We start from the raw sequence: 5,713 nt of genomic DNA on the forward strand, positions 1-5,713 counted from the left end.
CGCCGCCTTTGCCTCTCCTCTCTCGCATTTTCTTCGCAGCTTTACAGGCTTCGCTCTTCTAAGTCCTGTCCTCTGGCCAAGCTGACCCTCTCCGCGGCTCTCCACTCTCCTCTCCTCTCTCCCTCCGGGCCTGACAGTTCAGATGAAGCTCTCAAAGGTAATAAAACATTTGCATCACTCCCTACCCCTCTTTAGAGGAGGAACGAAAGGGCGGGGGAAGAGGGGGGTCCAAAATAAGAACTTTGGGGGACGTCACACGGAGTCGGCCGGGAGGGGCGGGGCCGAGGAGCTGGGTGCAGGCCGGGGGCGTAACCACCGTCTCCAATAGGGTACAGCCTTGGGCCTCGCGTCGCCCCTGGGGCGCGCCTACTAAGGAGCGCCGCACCTTCTGATTGGCTGAAGAGGGCGCGCCGTAATGCCGCGCCCGCCTTGTCCCCGCCCCTCCCACATCCTTCTCTCCTGTGGGTGGAGCCAGGGGGCGGGGCCTGGCGAGTGGTGCGGTTCGGCCGCAGGGCAGTAGACGCCTCAATTAATTGTGTTAAATAAAATGGGCAAAGGGAGGGGGGAGTAGAGACGAAAAGGGTATTACTTTTTAAAGAGAAGAATAATGAAAACCCAACCCTTTTATGGAAAAGCAGTTCATTTTCTTCCCTACTGCCCCCTCTCCTGCTCGCGTCACCCTACCCCCTTCCCCCAAGAGCTCGCGGCGCCTCACCTCGAACCGAGTCTGGTCTTATAAAATGGAGCTAATGGAGCAGGCAGCCGGCGCAGCCCTGGCCTAGCTCCTTCTTTTGAAGGGATTAATTAAAGGCCATCTGGGCTCTCCCAGAATTGTGCAAATTAATTTGTTGCTCCTTAAGCCTATAGATGTCCTTAATCCCCTTGTAGGCCGAAGTAAGCGTCCTCTTCCATCTTTGCCACCTCCCGCTTTCCTTCTCTGTTCTCTTACTTTTCTTTTCATCCCTGGGTCTTCGCGCGATCGTTATCATTTATAGTTTTACTCAATTCACTGGTAACGGGATCAGCTTAATGGGAATGTTTATCTCTCGTGTGATGTTTAGCCATGACAGCAGTGGGCTTTTTTCTTTCTTTTTTACTTTTCTCCCCTTTAATTATTATTTGTTTTGAATTTACACGAGAGCAGAATCACCAAGAATGAGGTGGAGCCTTTGGATACAAAAGTATCTGTTTACCCCCGGGGATTGTAAAATCTTAAAACTGTCTCCGAAACTCTAGCCCATGCCCTCAATTGCATGGTTGTTTTGAGAGATGGAAATGGCCCGACTTCTGACCTGTGGTGATCGGATGGATGCCTAGGGTTTAGGAGCTGGCGGGTGGTTTCCTTATTCCCTCTCAATCTCTTCCATCTCTGGTGGTTCTTTAAATTCCCGGCAGGATTGAGCTGTATACATAAGGAGGAAGAACCTTGCACGATTTTGAAATGGTAACACACCATTGGGGGTGGTCACTACAGCAGTTTGGGTGAGATCATTAAGCCCAAACTTAATTCGCAAGAAATAGAAACAAATGGCTCAAGAATAAAACTTGAGCGGCACGACCCATGGATGGAGTTTGACTCTGAGTGCCAAAGCGCTCATGTAGGTCTAAGTCGGAAAAGCTGAGAAATCTTAAGCACTTTGATAACCTTCGTTTCCAAAGCACTGACCTTTTAAGGGTGGCTGCTTGAGCTTGAGTTTGAGGAGATTTTTGAAATTTTTGTTTATCTTTTGCCACTTTTATTATTCACTTCTGAGATTTAAAAAACTGTTATTCTTATTTGGTCCCCTTCTTCCCTCTCTCCCTCTCTTCATTAACTTCCAGACTGGGCTAAATCCATCACTTCAATAGACCTCAGAATCTGACCTGGGAGAAGGTGAAGTTCTCTGTCTGCGGGAATTATGCTGAATCGAGTAAGACGAGAGCTGATGTAGGGCCGTCTGCATTCCCCTGCGAGAATGCTCTGCTGGGATGTAGATCTAAACCCAGCGCCCTGCCTTTTCCGCTGGGAGGCTGAGGCAAGAAGGTGGTGCGCAGCAGCCTGGCGCTGGACTGGGTGCAGCTTCCCTCTGCCTCTCACTTCGTTACAAACGAAACTTTTTCTTTCCTCAGAGGACTCCAACACGGCGGTGGCACACAATCTCCCGCCTGGACCTTTCGCCTGAGCTACCAGTGACCTGCTGACACACCCCCAGGCGCCGCATTCTCAAGGTCTAGGTAGAAATGGAAAGTGGAGGAGGCTAGTGATCCCCAAAGATTCCAATTTCAAAAAGCACCCCCCCCCCTTTATTCCATGTAAATATTGTAACCTGGGAAAGAATTGAACTATTTGTATTGTAAATTTAGTGTCTGATATACGGTGGGATGGGGTCAAGAGAAAGAGAAAAATCGGAGTGAGAGGAAGATTGATTCAACTCAACCCAACTCCGGGTTAATTGCCATTGGTAAATAGTTGTAAAACTAGGTGCAAGTAAGAAGTCTCCATCGTTAGCTGTTATTCACAGTGCCAAATTAAAATAACAATTGTCTCAGTTGTGACCATAAAAAAGATGCTGGGATCTCTGTACCTCAACCCCCGAGAGTGAACTGAATCCCGCGCGGGGCAGCGTGTATTCCCGTGCGGCGCTGAAGGAAAGCGAGTGCCTCCTGCCTGGTGCTGCTAGTCATCGATCTGCTCCGTCTGTCTCCAGCTTGGAGCAAGGAGAGCAAGGGGTGTATTCGGAGAGAGTGGGCTGCCCCTGTCACTTGCCCAGAGAGAAGGCCCTGCCCCTAGGGAGCTAAAATCACCCTGAGGCCGCGAGTCCTAGAGAAGCAAATCCCAACGCTGATGCGGGAAAGCCGGTTTCTGGTCTGGGCCATCTTACACGCGGCTTACAAACGCCCTAGAGAATCAGAACTTACTCTCCCTCCAAGAAACCCCAGCCCACACGTTTTTCTGCCCACAACCTAAGAAAGTCTTAATTTCTAACCCACCTCCAAGGAGTGGAAAGTGTAACACATGGTCGCCACGCCCCTGTCGCATCTCTGCACGGTATGTATATTTGGAGGGGGCTGTGTTTGAAAGCGATTGATTCGCTTTTCAATTGAAAAATAAAAGCGATTTGGCAAATTTTGAGGTTGCAAAAAAGGCTAAAACTGTAGGGGTGAGGAAGGCGACGGTGCCCCTCAACTGTCTTTGAGCCTGCAAACAACCACACCCGTTTGCAAGTTTCTGTTTTAGCCTGCGCCACCCATTTGACCATCCCGCGCTCGGTCTCATCCTTGACTAAGAAACGCCTAGTGCATTTTGATACTTGTTTTAACTTGAGGGAAGAGCTACTAAATTCAAGGTAACTTACAAAAGAAATGCAAATTAAATCTCAGCTAAATGTACTTAAATCCAGTGGTCAGGATGAATGATAACTATTCTTCCCCAAATATATTAATGTCGAATGTCGGGATACTCAAGTGTAGCCACAGGAAGTCAATTTCATACCCAAAAGTGTGTGTGTGTGTGTGTGTGTGTGTGTGTGTGTGTGTGTGTGTGTTTGAGGCCAAAAACCTCTCTAAAATGTGTTTGCTTGAATTGTCTAGATGACTTTCATAATTCCAGTTCTGCCAACGACTGGAGCCTGTTTGGGCGGAACCGGAGGCCTGCTGGGTTTATGTTAATGTTGTAAGAGGGGTCGATTGTGGGGCTAAGTAGAAACTCAAAGGAGAAAAAAGAATGTCCAGAAGCTTGGAATAGCCCAGTCCCAGAGAAGGGGAGCATAGGAATAGGGAAGGCGTGTCTGTTTGCCTCCTGTAAACTAGGCTCTTGACTGCTGCTTCTGTGGATCAGGAATTAATGAAACGATTTGGGAAGAGTTGGAGTAGAGAGGGGCCAACAAATGCCTGCTGGCAAAAAGTGTTGTGCGGTCCTGTGTTCACTGCTCTCCCAGTGGAGGCTAACACAAAGCATGTGAGGGAAGTGATAGCCTCATAGGTCCTACTACGGAGAAGATCTCCAACCTCAAGCCTGGACATCACTTGGGGATCCTCAGAGTGGCAGCTTGGCACCCCTGCCACAGAATCCATAGTGAGCTTCTCTTGGGGAATAAGTGCCCTCGGAAGAGAGGAATCTGAAAGGTCCAAGAAGATGGAAAATATTAAAGTCCGGAAATGTCTGCAGTGTCAAACCCAAATTCAGGAATGAGAGTAAATACAAAACAGCACCAATGACTGGTCTTGAGTTTCAGCAAAGCACTCGTAACTTCAGCAAAGCACATATATGTATTATCACCCCTACCCTGCCCCCCAAGCATTTTCTGCACAGACCCATTTGCTTCCAGGGAACCCGCTTACTTTGAAGTATATTCTAGAAAATGGGATCTAGCGTGCTGAAGGAATGTCTGTGGGTTGCTAAAATTTTCTTACAGAATAAAATGCAAGCCCAGATTGATCCACCAGATCAAACAATTTCTTATACCTGGACGTATGAAAACAGCCATGAAAAACTTATACCTGGACGTATAAATAAGGTCCATAGAACATAATTTAGATAGTTTTTAATGTTTAAGTAGTCTGTAAAGTAGTTCTTCTTTATGTCCTGGTAAAAACTGTCACTTCTCACTTGGGTGTGCGTGAGTGTGTCAGTATGGGTCCTTTTGGCCACCACATGTGTGCGGCTCCCTATTCTTCGGCGAGAAAAGTTGTTTTATTTGTGTCTCTGCTCTGCTTACAGTGTCTGGTTCCTTCACACACCATACATTTAAAGAAAGCCTGAGCAGTTACCGCCCTCTTGTGGAAAAAGCTTCTAAGCATTTGGTCTAGAGAAGACAAACCGGTCCTGTTGTATTAAAGGTACATGTTGTATTTATTTTATTAATGGTCTGGTCTGCCTTTGTGTAACTGCTGTGCTCTTTGATTAACATTTGCTTAATTATTATCTGAAATACCAAATTCATAAAGTGACTGTGGGTCTAATAGTTCTTGGTTTCATTCCATAGCAAAAACCCTCTACAATGAACATTTAGATTTTAAATATTTCTTCTTCACCCACCCCTCTTTACACTCTATTATTTGATTCAGTTGTGATAAAAAAAATTTTAATTTTTATTAGAATAATTTTGTTTTTCTACTTTTTCCTGATTATCAAAACAGTACTATGCTCAATACAGAACATTTGGAACGTACAGAGAATTATAAAAACACTGTCACCCATAATCCTACCTTAAGTTGCAAACGCTTCTGATATTTTGAAATAATTACTTGCTCTCTTTTCTCCAATCTTTAGTGTATACTTTAATGGTTGATATCATATTGACTATATTATAATATATCCTTAAACACATTTTTTCAGCCCACTTTTATAACCTGCTTTATCACGTCTTGAAGCAGATACAGATCTGGCATTGAAGTCTCCCAGGCTTAGCCTCCCGTGAAGTGAAAAGGGCCTTGCACATGTGTCAGAAGACCTGGGTTCAGCTTACTCCAACAAATGGCAATTTTACAGGGAGGTACTATGCTCCAGTGCCAAGGTTCTGGCCCTGATTCTTCCACTTACCACGATCCCCTTCAGGTCCTCAGATACTTTGCCTCTAGTTCTCAGAATATTATGACATAATAATAATAATAGCTAACACTCAGTGTTTACTGTTTTGAGTACTTTACAGTATTAATCCAACAACAACTCTAAATTAGGTAGCATAATTGTCCCCATTCTAAAGAGGACGAAATTAAAGTACAGAGAAGTCAA

Source organism: Pteropus medius, unplaced genomic scaffold (assembly GCF_902729225.1).
Source record: "Pteropus medius unplaced genomic scaffold, Ma_sr-lr_union100, whole genome shotgun sequence".
NCBI lineage: Eukaryota > Metazoa > Chordata > Mammalia > Chiroptera > Pteropodidae > Pteropus > Pteropus medius.